Source organism: Cygnus olor, chromosome 2 (genome assembly GCF_009769625.2).
Source record: "Cygnus olor isolate bCygOlo1 chromosome 2, bCygOlo1.pri.v2, whole genome shotgun sequence".
Classification (NCBI taxonomy): domain Eukaryota; kingdom Metazoa; phylum Chordata; class Aves; order Anseriformes; family Anatidae; genus Cygnus; species Cygnus olor.
The window spans coordinates 135,091,312-135,109,610 of record NC_049170.1 but is presented as its reverse complement, the minus strand read 5'-3'; the positions used below and the strand labels follow the sequence as shown (position 1 = coordinate 135,109,610).

The window sequence follows — 18,299 nt, the reverse complement described above, 5'->3', positions numbered from 1 at the left end:
GAAACTTCCCAGTGAGAAAGGCTGGAGGTGAGAAGGGACCAGTGTTAGAAGCTGACCAAAGAATGAGGTTATTGCACAGCAGCCGGGGCTGTTTGTTTGCTGTAGCTGGCAAAATTAATTCAAGAATCAAGCTAAAAACATTGCCTGGCATTTTTTATATTTCCTTATTTTCTCAGTTTTTTTCAGGTTGGTCAGCAAATTAGCTGTCAACCTTCTCTGAGAGGTTAATTAGAGGAGACTACTCAGGACACTTCACAGGAGTGTGCACACACTGCCTGGTAGGAATCTAACAGATGTATTAGAAGCTTAGAAACCTCTGTTTTCCTGACTGGGGAATCTTTTTCTCTGCAGGACCCAAGTTCAGGCAGAGGTCGGATCCTTGTTTCCTCCCCATGAGGATCAAAGTCTGCTGAGACTGAGCAATGCTTGGAGTGAATATCAGAGCCTCGGCTTATGGTGATAGAAACTGGGGAGGTTATGCAGCTCACCTCCATGCAATGTTATTGATTTCCAGAGTAAGAAATTACTGTTCCTAAGGTTTAAATTTTATTCTTTCCTCTGATGTTTGAAATTGGTTTGTCTTTTAAGCTATACTAACACTTGACATGTAATATAAGATGATTTTGTTGTCACTAGCCAACAAATGTTTGACCTCAACAGAGAATGTAAATTTGAAGCACAAAGCTATAGAATTATGTCTCAGTCCTCGCATTTGTTTTGGCTGTGACCAGTATGAAAATGACTCCAAATCCAGCTTAGTCATTCCTTGCAGAAGGACTGAAAAAGAGCCAGTCAGACTTCTGCACAAAATTTTGTGTGGGCTTTAGATCAGGAAGCATTTGCCCAGCCAGAGAACCCAGAATAATAATGTGAAATGTGATTTAACTGTTAAGTCACAGCCAAAGAAGAATACAAACCTACGTATATTCAGGCCTTACTGTTCAGTACTTGCTGCTAGTTCCAATCTGTTTCCCTCTTTCCCTTCACAGACAGCTAATGGTATTAATATAACTGAAAACTCATCTTGGGAACAAGAGCACAATTAGAAAACCTCATTCTGACACATATTCCTTTGCTTTAGTAGATCTTACTGACTCCCTAAAACAAAGTTCCTGGTGATCCTGGTATTAAATTCCACCTTTGGTGTGTTAATTCATGTACACTGAGAGAGAAAAAGGGCAGGCTTTGAGGAGTAAAAAGTGTCATGTTAACTGTGCCATTAATGCAGTTAGCCTCTGAAACCCTGTGCTAGCTCCAAGGAAGTCCAACTCCTTTCTTTTGCTGCTGATAACATACTCAGACATGAGGAGGAAAACTTATATCTCCACACAGAATAGTTCAATTAATCTTCCTTACTCTGAGGGTGGTGAGGCACTGGCACAGGCTGCCCAGAGAAGCTGTGGATGCCCCACCCCTGGAGGTGCTCAAGGCCAGGCTGGATGGGGCTTTGGGCAACCTGGTCTGGTGGGAGGTGTCCCTGCACATGGCAGGGGGGTGGAATTGGGTGGGCTTTAATGTCCCTTCCAACCCAAATGATTCTGTGATTCTATGACTCTAATCTGAATTACCAAGAAGTGATGCATTAGAGACATTCCTCAGGCAATGAGGAAACCTTCCACCCCATTCAGTTCTAAGACCAAGATTGCATTAATTTATTTACTTACATTCAAGTTAATTAAAGGAGATCTCTTGCAAATTCCCCATGAGATACATCAGTAGCCCATCGAACTACATGATATTTCTACTGCAAATAATGATTTGCAGATGCAGTAATTCTTCACAGTACACATCTTTACTGCAGTCCGTTACACTACCACCTGGTACAAGAGGATATTTAATTCATGGCACTGTATGGTACCCCTGCTTTTTAATTTCTATGCAACTTCTTTAGCATTTTTGTTTCTCATTAAAAAGAGATGATAAGTAAAACCTTGACTAGATTTAAACAAGTGCCTTAAAAGTTACCCCATTGCATTTTCTTTCATCTCTTTGTAGGACAAACTTAAGATAATAGACCCATAGGCACACCTGTGCTCATCTGAGATCCCCCATAGCTCCATCAACTCTTCTTGAAGGAACAGTAGCTGCAGACTTCTCTGAGCACCCCGCACCCCTCCAAGTGGTTGCTGAGAAATTTTCCCTTTCATACTAATTTTTGTAGGAGCTGAGGTAACTGCTTCATCAGACTTTGCCTCAATTAAATTCATCATCAAAGAGTCTAATCTAGATCACTTTCATTCATTGAGTTCAGTGAATGGTGCATGGAGGAGATACAACTTCTAGACAAAATTTCTTTCTGTGGGCAAAAACCACCACCTGGAGAGCTGTTGATAACTTCTTGGGTGTATTGTTCCAGTTCAGGCCTGTCAGTGATGCTTCTCTTGGCTTTAATATGGTCACAGGCAGCTGCCTTTGTGCCAAGCCACATTTTCTATGTACATGTAAGCAGCATAGTCACAGACTTCTTTTTTTTTCCTTTTTTTTTCTTTTTTTCCTTTTTTTTTCTTTGGTGCCCTTATATCACAGCAACTCCCACCATTACCACATAACTGGATGCTGAGCTGAAATCTGTGGTGCCAGGGCCCACAGACTGGTATTTTGCCATAACATCCCACTCCACGAGAGCTCTCAGACTGGATGCATAGGTGGAATAAGAGATGATTTCTTTATGTATGAGCGTAGTGATTAATGTTTACCTGACAAGAAATTTTGGTTCTTTCCATTCTCTGGAACAGGTCCAAATTGAGAGTGTGTGAAAGCCTGAAGACGGATCGGTAAAGAAGGTAATGTGGGCTCAGGTTCTCTCCAACAAAGAGGAAATTTGAAAATGTTTTTCCTTGATGTCAGGTAAAAGAACCACAGGCTACTGAGTGGAAGGTGAGAACTGAGGTGGGTCCTCTTGTTGGTCTTAGTACAGAAAGAGTGCCTACCTGCCCATGGGCTCCTCTCTCTCCTTGCATTTACCTACTTGTAAAGCTACGCAGAGTAATGATGTTTCTGCTCGGCCTCTGTTAGGTTCATCACTCCAAGCTCTTTGGTAAAAACAAACAAACAAACAAACAAAAACAAACAACAAACAACAAAAAAACACCCTTTTGAAAAATCCTATTTGTAAAATAGAAGTGAAGTAGTTTCCCCAGTGTAGAAAATTTGTTGTAATTTTTCCTTCCTTCTCAAATCCTGTGCAATATTACCTGGCAGTAGCTCCCTGTTTCGCCTGCAACATTCTGTGTGTTTCAGGGTAGTCACTCTGGGATGTCTGGTGGTTCACTGGTACCATGAAGCCAGCTAAAACATCCCCCTCCTCACCCTCTCCTTCCATATTCACCTGATGAACTTCCTTTTTATAGCAGTATTTCTTGTTTCTGGGTACATGGTCTTGTCTCAGGCAATCAAAAATAATTATAAATGGCATACAAAAATCAGGGAAAGATCTGTTTTCCCTGTTGCTCTCAAGACTTATGCAAAAATTCACTGGCCTTTGGGGGAGAAGATGCTACTAAATCTAATCTAATATCTGAGTGTGGAAAGAATTCTGAAACCAGGCAAATGTTAATATCTGCCAGGATTTTTATCACAGTTTATGCTATAAAATTGCTACACACTAATTCGCCTTCCCTCCCTCCCCCCTAACTTCCCTCTCCCAGCCCTATTTGTGCCATATAGAGCACAGTATCATATCTTGCTCCATTTGCAGCCAGGTGCCTTATAAAAGGGAGATTTGCACCAAGTGGGCACCAAGAGTTCAGTGCATCCTGAGCCACTCTGAGACCAGTGGGATTACTCTAGATTGACCCAGACAACAGTATTGGGTGTCATAATTTTGGTAGTTCCAAACTGTGTTGCAAGTTACAGAATTTTTTTGTTGTTGTAGTTGTTGTTTTGTTTTGTTTTGTTTTGTTTTTTGGCTGGGCTTTTATACCCTTTCCTTGCTGTGGCAAGAAACTACACGAGTGAGAGTAGACTTTGATCCCTGCTGAGACACTAGCTGAACATAAATACATAAGCAATATTGAAGAGAAAAGAAACTATGAAAAGTGTAAATAAAGGATGGTGAAAAAGCCCAGCTCACTCATTTTTTCTGCTCTGTATCTGTGGCTACAGTTATTTCCCTGGGGACGAAGATAGTGAAGGAATGCAAGGCTCATCATTTCTCTTCTTTCCAGAGAGACCACATGAGAATGAGATGAGCAGATGACCATCCCTGTAAGTTAGAAATAAGACTTATACTATTCAAAGGGGAGGAGGAAAGAAAAAAAAATAACAGGAAGGAAAACAGAACAAATGGTTTCCTTTAAAGCCTTTTTTAAACAAAGGAGACACACTATTTTAAATTATGAGTTTTACTTAAAAATAGGTTACTTCTTATCCAGTGAATGTACAAGAAGAAGAGAGACATAAGCTCTCAATTCTTCCTTGCATTATTCCTCTGGGATCTGAAATTAGTTTTATAAATTACTTTCACTTTCTTGCTTCATAAGCTCAGTGGTTTGGCACATATAGACAAAGGAGATGTGAACATTTGCAGAAAACCTGTTGCAGAATATGAGGCAACTGGATCTGTGCAAGGGCATTCAAAGCAAAGAGGGCTATGCAGGAGACTTGGGTGTTGCAAAGCTGAGGGATGATCTTGAACTGCTTGAACGGTTCTTGTGAAAGTGTGGGCTGATTCTCCTCCTGAAGAAGCAAGGAAAATCAGTTTTTCCTTTTAAGCCTTTAAGAAAGTAATTTCTGTTGCTGTACTTTGTCGTGTCTGTTCTACTCTAACCATTCTCCACCAGAAAGCTGTCTACCAAAGAGAGAGATTGAGTTTGGATTCCCTCAAACAAAGAAAGGAACTGAACCTGAAGAAAGGACATGATGCTAAGCCTTTCACATCTGCTGTGATTGAATCACTTGCTGGGCCCTTACATAAATGCTAACCTGCCCTCATTCAGTCACTTCCACAGAAAACAGAAGTTATGACTGCTTTCTGTGAAGAATCCAATCTGGCTTGTGTACACACACACACATGCGTGTTCACGTACGTGTGTATGTGTGACACTGTGAGAAACGCTACTGAATCCAGCACTTCAGAGAGACTTACCGTAAGGAATTCATTACTCATATATCCTTTCAGCCTCAAGCACAGTGATGGTTGGTATCAGCATATGGTAGAAACATGGTTCTCAGTACAAAAAATACCAAAATTATTAGATGGTAGAAATATCATTTGACTATGATGCTAAGCCTCGTGCCCCCTCTGTGCTGTCCTGTGTGGGCTGCCCTAGCCCTGATCTGCACTGCTTGGCCACAGTGAGCACATCTACCTCCATGTTCCCCACAGAGTTGTTTTGTCCCTTCTCCTGATTAGGGTCAAACAACATATCAGCTGCTTCTGAAGCCACTTTCTCCCCCAGCACTCAGATGGGCGAGCACATAATGGGGTCAGTAAGGATCACCAAGGACGAGCCCTGTTTGGGGAGAGAAGTTCACATGCACTCCTGGAGATGGAGTCTCCGTGTGCCCAGTCAGTTCATCTGGATAAAAGGGAAGTTAGCAAGGAGAGAGGGATCCCTGCTTCCAGCCACAAGGAATCCTGCTAATCCCATAAAGGGATGGGTTTCTTTGGTATTACAAAAGATTCAGTTCTTTTTGTCTACTACACAGGCAGGAGCTAAGTCCTGAGCTTTGCTGCTTCTTAGATTAGGTACAAATCAGAGTCTCATTGATAGACATGTTGCTGCCTAAATTCTGCCAGAGTCCTAATGGATCATAAATCTATTTTGACTGTGGTCTTGATGGGACTCTCATGCCATAGTCTCTTACTTGACTTTTCATGACATGTCTGGCAACTCTCAAAAACTCTCAATCTCCATATGCTTTCTATATGGGATACAAATGCTTTGGATACAAGAAAAAAATCCCTTTCATTTTACCTGACTGGCTTTAATCTCTTTTATTTTTATCACACATAACTCTTGTCTTTCCTCATTTCTCTTACCTAAGCTGTGGAGTGTATCTCCTCACTTTGTTTGGGTGTCTCATCAGACACAAATCATGTTCCAGCCAAGGTATTTATTAATCTTTGATGTCTTCTGGCTTCATCCTTTCTTCTCTAGAGTTTTTGTTGTTGTTGCTGTTTGTTTGTTTGTTGGGGGGACAAGGGTGAGGTGGGGGAGGGGTTGTCATTTACGGTATCATGGCGTCCTTCAGACGCCTCAGTTGCCTGTATCCCTCAGAATCAGGAAGAGCTCCCCCCCTCACTTTACAGACTTTATAGAGATTTGATGCTCAAAGAGATTAACTGATCTGTGCAAGGTCCACAAGAAAAGCATGTGGTAGAAACATTTATCAGATGTCCGGCAAAGCTGAGCAGTCAGGGGCTTAAAAAAAAAACATCCTCTCTCAAGGATGTACAATTTATCTTCCAAAAGAAGTCTCCTTTACTTCTTTCTCCCTTGTTCAGACTCCCAGATAATTTTGTCTGGCATAAACACAGTGTGCACTATCATACTGTCACCTGTAATTTCTGGTTAAAGCATAATTTTCCCTAGTTCCACGGATGCCCATTCTGAAGTTTCTTAAAACTGTCCTTGAAACTGGTTGATGTTAGGAACAGACTATTGGACTAGATATCTGTTCTGGTAGAGTATGAAAACTCTGCCACATCTACCAACAGCACAATTGCTTGTTGATTCCCTCTCCAAGAGTTTTGGGTTCACATTCAATCCAAAATCCCTAACAATTGGCAACTGGACTGATGTAGTAAGCCAGATTTTGCAGTAGAGTTCTGGGCCTGACATTAGTTAACAAATATTTTTGTTAAAGACTTAGATGGTGACATGAGGAGTTCATATAGCAAACTCTCCAAACTCCAAATGGCTTTGATAAATAAATAAATAAATTAATTAATTAAATAAAAATACCCTGGAATAAACAGGATGCAGTTTAATAGGGTAAGTAAAACACATGTAGCCATAATCAGATGTGTGCTTAAAGGAGACGAATGTGAGCCAGACTGCAGGTCTGCAGAAAAGACGGTGAATCCCAGCCAGAGCAAATACAAACACAAAAATATGTTAGACATGTGAAACAATTATTTTGTTATTGTCCCTATTTTTGATCTACTCATCTTGAGTATTGTGTCACATTTTGTGGACTGTCCCCCAGAAAAAAAATATTGTTCAATCAAAAAGAGTCTGTAGGAAACCAACCTGAATGATCAGTAGTTCAGCAAACACTACCCATGTGGAAAAAATGAACAGACCTGGGTTGCTTCTTCTGGGTTGCTGGCAGGTGTCACCATTTCCAAGGTCCACCAAACTAGTCCTTCCTCCAACTCTTACTGCATTACTCCCTGTAATTAACAACTGACTATACTCTCTTCAGACTTAAATACCATTCCTCCCTGGATTCAATGCCTCTATTCAAGTTACCTGGAAAACTATCATGTCTTCTCTGAAAAGCATTTCAGAATGCTTGAAACATTAATTTAACAAGAATAAATACATCTACTTACATGAGAATGAAGTCTATCACAACTCCAAACTGTAATATTGCTTAGCAATATTTTAAGCTCCTTGCAGGAGTGGAAGTTCTGTTCTGGCATTTGTCCATCTCAAATCATCCAAAAGGCCTTCAGTGAATAATGACACAGAATAGCTTTCACCTATTTGCCCTCAGAACATTTTCTAATTATTTTGGAAATTTTATAGGATTAATTTTTTATTTCCAAACCTAATAAAGTCCAGGGACATGAGCATTAGCATACGCTTATGGGGCCTAACATTTTATTACTCACACAAAGCTTTTCTGGATGAGACTTGTAAAAATAAAGTCTGTTCTCTCATAAGTTAAAGGGCTGGTAGCACACTGAGAGAGGCTGGAGATACCTGAGATATTGCTTCAATTTCTATTACCTTGAAAACACTTCCTCCCCTGCCCCCCATGGAAAAGTCTGATTAAAGAAGGAGTCCTTGGCTAAGCTCAAAACAATCTCTGAAAACCTATAAATCTTTATTAAATTCTTTGCTAAAACTCAGCTGAGGAGGAACGGAGACATACTTTGTTCTGGGTATGTTTTTGCTACAAAGTACTCGGGAGCCTATAATAAGAACAGAGCTCATCTGTTGCTAATGATTTGGAGGAAGGACTCTTCCACATTGCGGGATAATATTAAGGGCCCTGTGCTACAGTAGTAGCATCATACTTCATCTGCATCTTAGCTGAGGCCAGACATTTGATATGTATGTAAAACACCACTTACATATGGTGCTGCAGCTCATGGCTCCTGGGCCGCGTTCAGCCCATGGGACACGTCCATCTGGCCTGCAGCCTTGGCGCTGAGAAATTGCATCCATGTGGGAGCAGCAGGCAGGCCTGAAGGAAAGCTGTTAGTCGTTTTCTGAAGGGTCAGATGCTGAAGACCTTGGGGAACTGCTGCCACCTTCACTTGGCCTATGAGTAGGGTCAAAACTGAAGTCTCAACTTGCTATAAAAAGGCACGGTCCAGTCTGCATTTGGTGATGGAGTAGATGTGGAGAAGCTGGTTTGGGAAGTGCTACTCGGGCACTGTAGACCTCTCCCTCCCTCTAGTGGTTTGCCTACATATAGAAATTCTTGTGAATCTACTGTTGCCTCTGTGCTAGAGGACTTGACCCAGAGGTTCAAGTATTTCCAGGCTCAGTTTTGCATCGTTAAAGTAGAGGTCTAGGGTTAAATACCTACTATGAGCCTCAACACTACAAGAGGTCCTTGCAGCTTTGAGCTAAACAACTGTGGCCCTTGAAGTCCCCAGGAGCTCCTGGGCAGCCTTAGTGTGAATCCCATAGTAATACAGTGTGTCATATTAATCCTCTCTGTTGACAACATGGCATTACAGATTCCTAAGACTTAGAGGCTCTTGAGGTTCTTTGGGTTGTTGTGGCTGTTTTTATAAGATCAAGGGATCCTTGCCATAAATCTCTGCTAGCATCTAACAGCATTGTTAAGAATACTACCCAAATCAATAAATTACACAATTTCTATGATATATTTAATATAGAGACTAGGGTAGTTATTGTGTCAAGCTTACATAGGAGTTAAGGTCTTCACAAAGCAATGATGTAATCAAGGGAAAATAATACAGTGTAGAAACCCAGACAGAGGGAGAAAAAAGGCTTCTGATGTGAGATGTTACAGGTATGTTTGATTTCACAGCTTGGTTTGTATGCTGCATCTGTCAAGGTATTTGCACTTGGCAAGTGAATTGCTCTTTTGTTTTTTGTTTTCAAGGTCAATGACTTCAAAGCTGATTTGGGAAATATTAGAGAGAGAAAGAATGCAAAGAGGGGGAAAATAAAGCAATGGGAAAGACAGGGAAGGATGGAAAAAGAAGAAACTAAAATACCAGTTTCAAAAATATACAGAACAAAATGTGTCTCCATTCCTTTTTAGCTGAGAGCATGGTAAGTGTGAGCACCTTGTAGAAGACAGGCAGTGCCCAGAACCACTGTATGACTGATGTGATAGTACTACCACAAAGCAGGTGTGTGCAAGAACTGCTCTTCCTACTGCTCAAAAATGCTATATTCTTGAGAATGAAATTCTCATGTGGCAGAAGTCAACAAGAGTTTGCCATTGATTTTTGTGTACTGTAATTTCATCCTTCTTACTTAGCCTCACAAAGTGCTACACTGATAAAGATGTGTCCCCTCTCCTATCTCATGTGACTGGTCAAAAAGAAGTCTGCCATGGATGTTCTTGGCTGTTTTTGGCTGCAGCTGTGATGCCTCCCTGAAGTAAAAACTGGAACCTGCCACCTTGTTATGGTTTAACCTGGCCAGCAGCCACACACCACACAGCCGTTTGCTCACCCTCCCCCCTCCCTCTGTGGGTTGGGGGAGAGAATCACGAAAAAAATTAAGCTTGTGGGTTGAGATAAAGACAGTTTATTAGGACAGAAAAGAAAGGAAGATAATAATAATAATAATAGTACTAATAATAATAATGTGTACAAAACTAGTGATGCACAATGCAATTGCTCACCACCCTCTGACCGATGCCCAGCCTATCCCTGAGCAGCCAGTTCCTCCACTCCAGGCCAGCTACCTCATATTAACTGTCCAGCATGACACCATAAGGTATGGGATACCCCTTTGGCCAGTTTGGGTCAGCTGTCCTGGGTCTGTCCCCTCCCAGCTCCTCCTGCACCCCCAGCCTGCCTGCTGGCAGGACAGAGCGAGAAGCTGAAAAGTCCTTGGCTTAGTGTAAGCACTGCTCTGCAACAATTAAAACATCAGCACGGTATCAACATTATTCTCATCCTAAATCCCAAACACAGCACCATACGAGCTACTAGGGGGGAAACTAACTCTATCTTAGCTGAAACCATGACACACCTACTGCTCTACCAGCTTCTTTTCAACAGGAACTGTTTTACTCATTACAAAGCAATACGTGTAAAATATGGTGACTGAAATTCTCCAGCTGAAATGTTAGTGCACTGGGAAAATGTGACAGATCCTGTGAGTCATGCCCTTAAGGCAAACAGTAGAAGTACCACTTAAAAGTCTTTTTTCAAATTCTAAATCTCTTTGAGCATAAACTGAACCAACGGAGAAGTATTACATCAAAACACTACAAAGAAAACAAAGTACTTCAGTGTTTCAAGTACACCAGAGTAAAAGCAGCCCAACAGCTTGATCAAATCTGATAGACACCATTACCTTTGTTACAGCCGTAGAAAGCACAATTCAGATGTTGCTTTCATCTCTCCCACCTTTTTGTAAAGCTCCCAAAATAACTGTAGAGAGTGAGAAGCACAATGTGTTGTTTCCTCCTGCCAGGCTAGCTAGGCTGAATCACAAACCTACAGGAATGTCCTCCTTTTTGAAGGAGGATGAAGCTATTTGCCCTGCAATACAGAAGGGAAATTGAGGCATATGGGAGGCCATATGACTAGTCCAACATCACCAAGAAAGTCTGGGGTGAAGCTTGAAAGATGATTCTTATATATCCTGGGCTTGTACTTTAGCCACTTCACTCTCCTTCCAAACTGACTGTGTTATAAGTGCCACTGATGCATTGCAAACAGTTTCTCAGGAAGCAAATGTTTGTTTGCTATACCCAAAGTGTGAAATGCACTCAGTGTTACCATGTATGAACTGAGAGTCAATTAGATGTGAATGGGAACCTAAGTTCTAGACAACTTTGACTCCTGAATTTTAGGAACATATTTGTCACTTCAAGGCTTACGAGAAAGTCTTAACCCTCATCTTCTGCTGCATGCTGTAGCTGCTATTGGATAGTAAGAGAATACAAGAAAGAGGACAAATATAGACTTATCCTTTCCTGATTTATTCTCCCATTATTCAGCATGAGTACTTAGTCATTTAAAAATTTCCTTCGTAAAATAAATTTAACACATATCATTTACATGATATCAAAGCTGATATCAGATCAGTGATTTTTGCATTTGCATGTATTTTAATGTACTAATTGGCTGACAATAGATGTCTGATTATTTCCTGCATCTGCAAAATGTCATATAACCTTAAATGTTAATATCTGATATTTATTGGAAGCATTTCACAGTTAGTATTTGCATGATGCTTTCATTTTGGACTTAATTTACTTTTATAATCTAAAGTTAAAAATTGAATTTTGTACTTTTCAATATAAATCCAGGAATTCAGAGTTCATCCTGTAGCCATAATGCTCACAGAAATGCCCTGGATCAAAAAGGCTGTTGTTTCCTGTCATATTCAGACACCCAAATTGTTCACTGTTCAATTTCTGGAAACATTAAAGCCTTGTATTTATCTGCAGGTCAGGCAGCTGCAAATCTGAACTGTGCCCATGTTGAAACGTCTCTTTTAAAAGTAGGAGGTGATTTGGACTAATTTGTCCTTGGCCTCTTTTGAGCTCAGACTACCACTTGAGTCCAATTATATGCTCTGTCTTTGTGCTACTGACCTGCAATCTACAGGGAGCTGAACTGAGAGCATCTCGTCTGCTTTCCCGAAGGATTTTGGGATAATGATTTTGAATGTTTAGTGTGACATGAAGCCAATGATTACATCTTCAGTATTTTGATTTATGAGCAATATTAGGCAGGAACAGAGAGAGAACCCTGTTGTAAAGGTATTTTTAATCATGCCAATTTTACGCAGTGGAAGGAAACAGACTCAAGAGCCATTAGTGATGATTAGGATCTGCATTACAAAGTAGGTGGTGTACACATACAATATTTCCTATGCAGTTCCACATCTCTTTTTGCCTGGGAGGTTAATTTTTTAACTTGCCTATATAGGATTTATTAATAGAGATTATCATGCTTCAGTAATTAAAGGCTGAAATAAACCTTTTAAATTTAAAAGAATTCAAAAAGTTATGCCTTTTATCACAGAAGCCATCGTTTCAAACATAGAATTGGGCAAAAGAAAAAGAAAAAACTGGTAAAGTGGAAAAGATGTTCTTTCTTCAGTAAGACTTGCTTTATACAGAGTTTTCTTCACTGCCAGACATGAAGCCCTGGCTACATGCTGGAGAAGAAACTTCCATAGGTGGGGTGATGGGAGCATTCTCTTTGGCTCACTTCTGATAGGACTCTGGGATAAAGTCAATTGCGATTTGTATGGTCATTTCCCAAGGCAGGAAAGCTAGAATAGCAACTAGGAACAGTCCAGGTTACACATTTTTCCTGGGTTTCAACAGGCAGCCCAGACTGAGGGCAGCCAAGGAATGCACCTTTGCATGTTATAACCCTCCCTTAGAGTTCATTGCAATCCATCTTCTCATTGCTAAATCATCCCCATGGTAGTCTAGTCCCACCAGCTTCTTAAAATCTGTGATTGAATCATTTTGGCAATTTTAGAAATCCTGGAGGCATGCAAAGTCACACAGGTACCAATGTCAACCCTGAAGTGACTCAACATTCTGACTTTTTTTTTAAATTTTATTTTATTTTTTATTAATTAAAGTATTTCTTCTTTGTGTTGCTCAGCTTTCACATTTGATATGGATGTCTGAAAAGAGAATAAAGCATAAATGATGCCCAAATGGATTTCATTAATAAACTCATGAGAATTTTGAGCTTCTCTTGGTTTAATATCATATTTGAATATATTTGAAACTATTTATCACGGAATCACAGAATCACAGAATCACAGAATCGTCTAGGTTGGAAGAGACCTCCAAGATCATCTAGTCCAACCTCTGTCCTAACACTAACAAAACCTCCACTAAACCATATCACTAAGGACTACATCTAAACGTCTTTTAAAGACCTCCAGGGATGGCGACTCAACCACCTCCCTGGGCAGCCCATTCCAATGCCTAACAACCCTTTCAGTAAAGAAGTTCTTCCTAATATCCAACCTAAACCTCCCCTGGTGCAACTTTAGCCCATTCCCCCTCGTCCTGTCACCAGGCACATGGGAGAATAGACCAACCCCCACCTCTCTACAGCCTCCTTTAAGGTACCTATAGAGAGCGATGAGGTCTCCCCTGAGCCTCCTCTTCTCCAGGCTAAACAACCCCAGCTCCCTCAGCCGCTCCTCGTAAGACTTGTTCTCCAGACCCCTCACCAGCTTCGTTGCCCTTCTCTGGACTCTCTCGAGCACCTCCATGTCCTTCTTGTAGCGAGGGGCCCAAAACTGGACACAGTACTCGAGGTGCGGCCTCACCAGAGCTGAGTACAGGGGGACAATCACCTCCCTAGACCTGCTGGCCACGCTGCTTCTTATGCAAGCCAGGATGCTGTTGGCCTTCTTGGCCACCTGAGCACACTGCTGGCTCATATTCAGCCAACTATCAACCAGTACTACCAGGTCCTTCTCCACCAGGCAGCTTTCCAGCCACTCATCTCCCAGCCTGTAGCGCTGCTTGGGGTTGTTGCGCCCCAGGTGCAGGACCCGGCACTTGGCCTTGTTGAACTTCATGCAGTTGACCTCAGCCCATCGGTCCAGCCTATCCAGATCTTTCTGCAGAGCCTTCTTTCCCTCGAGCAGATCGACACACGCACCTTATCTTAGAATATTTCCTAGATGTGAAAAAAAAAAAAAAAAAAAAGGAAAAAGAAAAAAAAGAGGAAAATGTGCTCCTTTTTTGTCTTCTTCAAGGTTAGCTATTAAGGTGAATTGTACATAATATGAGACAATGCAGCAGCACCCTCACAGTTATTAATGGGAAATAAATATGGATTACAGATGTGCTATCTCATTTCAAAATAAAGTGGGTGATTTATAAGTTGTCAGTTATCACTTTGAAATACCAGTCCTTACAGAACATCTGAACTGGATTTATTCTGAAGGAATGATATGGAGCAGAAGGTTTTACAGCTTGCTGTTGTTCTCCTTAAAAGCACTGAGACAAAACAGTGTATGCTATAAATCACACGCTGTATACCAAACATTGTTTACATGTTTTCAAGTGAGTTGCTAAACTAGTACAAAAGAGACAAAATTCCTGTTGGTTCTTGATGGAGATACTTTAGGAATTATATTCTAGTTTCTCTTAGGGGAGTATATTCATAAATCAATTTGTGGTTTAATCCCTACAGGGAACGTATTTCTTCTAAGAACCTTGTCTGTGTCTTTGTGTTTGAAGACGAATGTAATTGATTTTACAAGACTGATCTTTTGATCAGATTAGTTTATTGGATTAGCCCTTTATCATCACTAGGATTTATTTGTTTTCCATGATGTATTTATTTAGATATTTTATAAAGGATTTTTTTTTATATACTGCATGGCTGTGACTTAAAAATTAGAACTTCCAATTAGTTTTTTTTTTTTTTTAATGAATGAATGAAAATTTTAATACATGACAAATGAAAAGTTGGTTAAGGTTCACTGAGAGCCAGACTCTGTTGTGTCACTTGTGAGAGGGCTGAAAGCGATCAATCAGATCGGATTTCCAAGGAATAATCCATGCTGCCTGCATGGGAAGACTGATGTGAGTAGCAGTCCTGAGGACCCCTTAAGAGGTGGTCTAAAGCTGCTGGCTTCACCCAGGGAGGCTTCTCTCCAGGGGATGCAAGATGACACTATAGACTTTAAGGAAGACAAAATCCTGATGAGAATCACCCTGAGGTACCTTCGGCAAGTCAGCTAAGCGTAGTAAGAAATAACTCTGTGATTTCAAGATCATGTGGACAAATCGTGCCTTTTTTCTTTCATTCTGCCCATACCTTATGCATGCATTTGTTTTTATAGTCTGCTTTGGATGTTGGGAATTAATACTTCCATCTGCCTTTTACCTTAACCTGACTTGCATTAGGGTTTAGTTTACATAAAGGCATTTTTCTTCAAAAGGAAGGCAAATCAGAAAAATAGGGAACTGTGATAACATAAGAAGCATGCTGTATCCACATTGCTGTTCAGCTGTGCCCACACAGATGTGCACAAACCATTTAAGAACTCGTATTTTAGGGGTTACAAAGGGAAGTGTCTGTTGGTAACCAGAGAGAACCAGGAAGACTCATCAGAGTGCAGTGAGGAAGTGGGGAGCTCACAGAGGACTCCTCAGGGCTCTGGGGCAAATCTCTGTATATCAAGCAATTTCCACTGCTCTTCATGCAGCTATTTGTATGAGAGAGCTGGCACTGACAATGTTTAGCAACCCTGTGAATCAGGATACTTATTTAGATGCTTAACACAACAGACACCTTCTGGCACATGCTCTGGAAAAAAATTAGTATAAGACGCTGGATGACTTTCTAGATTTATGTTGGCCTGCTTCAAACAGCTTTAACTATTTGCTCATGGATTTGGATGTTACTACAGTTTGACCTGGTGTGTACGGTAGCATCATGCAGTATGTTCTTGACATACTGCTTTCTTTCACATCAATGGGTTATAGTCATTAATGGTTGAGATATATTAATAAATCAAATAGTTGGCTATGGATCCAGCCATGAAACTCAATATCCTGCTAGCTTGTGAAAATCTCATTTAGAAGAAAGAGTGGCTAACCCTAGAAAAGACCATCACATTTACCACATTTACCTTTTTTTTTTTTTCTTCTGTTTAAATGCAGACACATAGGGGTGAGCTAAAAACCACCATTACCTCTATCACAGAATTACAGTCACAGAGTCACAGAATCACAGAATGGTTGAGATTGGAAGAGATCTCTGGAGGTCAACACCCCTTTTTAAGCAAGACCACCTACAGAAGGTGCCCAGGACCATGTCCAGAAGGCTTTTGAAGATCTCCAAGGAGACTTCACAACCTCTCTGGGCAACACGTGCCAGTACTTCGTCACCTGCATAATAAAGAAGTGCTTCCTGATGTTGAGACAGAACCTCCAGTGTTTCAGTTAGTGCCCATTGCCTCTGGTCCTGGCATCAGGCACCACTGAAAAGAAAAGAATCTGGCTCCATCTTCTTTGCACCTTCTCTTCAGATATTTGTACACATCGATGAGATCTCCGCAAGACGCCTCTTTTCCAGGTTAAGAGCACTACTGCTTCTTAGGCAACTAAAAGAGTACAACAAACAACCCAGTCTTTGTGAAACCAGAAGAGCAGGTAAAATATTTTAATTTTTGAAACAAATATATATGGTTTATAAAGAAACACTGAGTGGTGACCCTTGTACTGAAGTTAGTCTTTTATTTCCCACACCTATGTTATAGGAAACACTTCAGAAATGGAAGGACAAGCATTTCAAAGTTTGAGTTCTGTTTAAGAAGTGGTTTTGTGGACTGGGGGTGGCCTTTCTTATTTTCATTTTCTTCCTCTATTGGAGAGTTATTCATTGTTCTCATCTGTGAAGTCAATTAGAAGAATTGCTAGACAGAGGTGTTAGAAAGATTCATGGAATCTCTCTCTACTACTAAGCAGGTTAAAAGCAAATCCAGATAAAACATTTAATGCTCATTTTGGCTGAGGTTATTTTTGATCAGATCTGTGTCTCTAGGACAAAAAATGAAGTTATAATTTAATAGACTTTGTCGGGAAAAAAAGACTGTTTTGGTCAAGTATTCTGATTTCCTACATAGGAATTTTACAGTGTTACCCAGCAGCTCCTACATCAGCTTGGTTTTTCTTTCTTGGTTGGTCCAGAGCATTTATTTAAAAATCATAATTTTAAGATGATGGAGAATTAGGCTGCTGAAGTTATATTAGCATCTATACCAGATGAAATGTGCAGTTAAAATAAAGATCCCCACGCTGAAATGGTCTGTAAAACCAGAATGCATTACCTACACATATAATGAACTGAGCTCATAGTCCAAGTCATCCAACTGAAATTACTGGGATCACTCATGAGGCAAAATAGGACGATTCAGAAGGAATAAAAACATCAGTGTCTAGCCCAGTGTGAATCATAAACTTGTTTATATTCATACTTGTCTATGCTCTCTTGTTGTAAATACAACTTATTAAAAGTCTCAGAGAAAATAAAATACAAGCAATGGTAGAATGAACAAACCTCTTATTGCAAGCTCTAGCATCAGTATGTTTATACTGTTACATAGCATTGGAGAAACTAAAATATGTTCAGAAATGTTTCAAGAAAACTGTTCTTGACAAAGCAGATTTCTAAGAGAAAGAAAAGCTTCATATGTAAAAATATTCCTTTTGTTATTTTCCTAAGAAAAAGATGTATTTTACTATGAGATATTTGCTTTAAGTGTAAACTAATTACAATAAACAAGCTAAATTAAATTGTTTGAAGCTACTGTAAAATCACGGATTATTTTTCTTTTGTATTCCTCCCTGTTGTTGTGAAGCAAGTATGTTCACTTGTATGATAGAGTTGTTATGTTCACCTTTGAAGCAGAGAATTTAAAAAGTCTTAAATTTTAGAGGCTGATCATGTGGGATTTAGTCATATAATCCCTCATCTTTCAAAAGTAGAATTGTTTCTTCTGTTATCAGAGAACCTATATTCATTCTTTCTCCAATCTAATTGCTTCATTGTTAGAAAAAAAAAAATCAAAAAAAAAAAATCCTGATAGTCGCCAGGTAGTTTTTCCTTTCAATCAGAAAGCTGTGAAAACATAAAGCAGAAACCAAGCAAACAATTGGAAATTGATAGAATTTTTGCAAGTATGAAAAACAGATGCATTGATTAATTGTACTTTCTCCAGCAACCCCACTAATTAACTTCATTTTAAAATTAAAGAGGCAGGAAAACGTAAAGAAAAGAGAAAAGAAGTCTAAAAAACTGTCTTTACCATGAAATATGCATCTCTTTCAAATCTTTCACATGCCATGTTTGAAGCAGGTTGCAAGCATCAAATCATGTTAAGTTTGTCTTACTCTAATGCAACGTGAAAGATACTGCCTGAAATAATGCATTACAACATGACTTGTTAGATGTGGGA

General features: G+C 40.1%; 1 long non-coding RNA gene across 2 annotated transcripts; it reads left to right on the top strand.

Annotated features, from left to right (window-relative positions):
• The first annotated feature begins 359 nt into the window (after positions 1–359).
• Positions 360–17,865, top strand: LOC121066068. Of its 2 annotated transcripts, none has more exons than XR_005817485.1 (4): positions 360–515; positions 2,736–2,877; positions 4,105–4,206; positions 16,003–17,865. It is a non-coding gene; the product is annotated as an uncharacterized LOC121066068 (long non-coding RNA). The 2 variants fall into 2 exon arrangements; XR_005817484.1 differs by lacking the exon at positions 16,003–17,865 and adding an exon at positions 4,782–5,562.
• Positions 17,866–18,299: the final 434 nt, after the last annotated feature.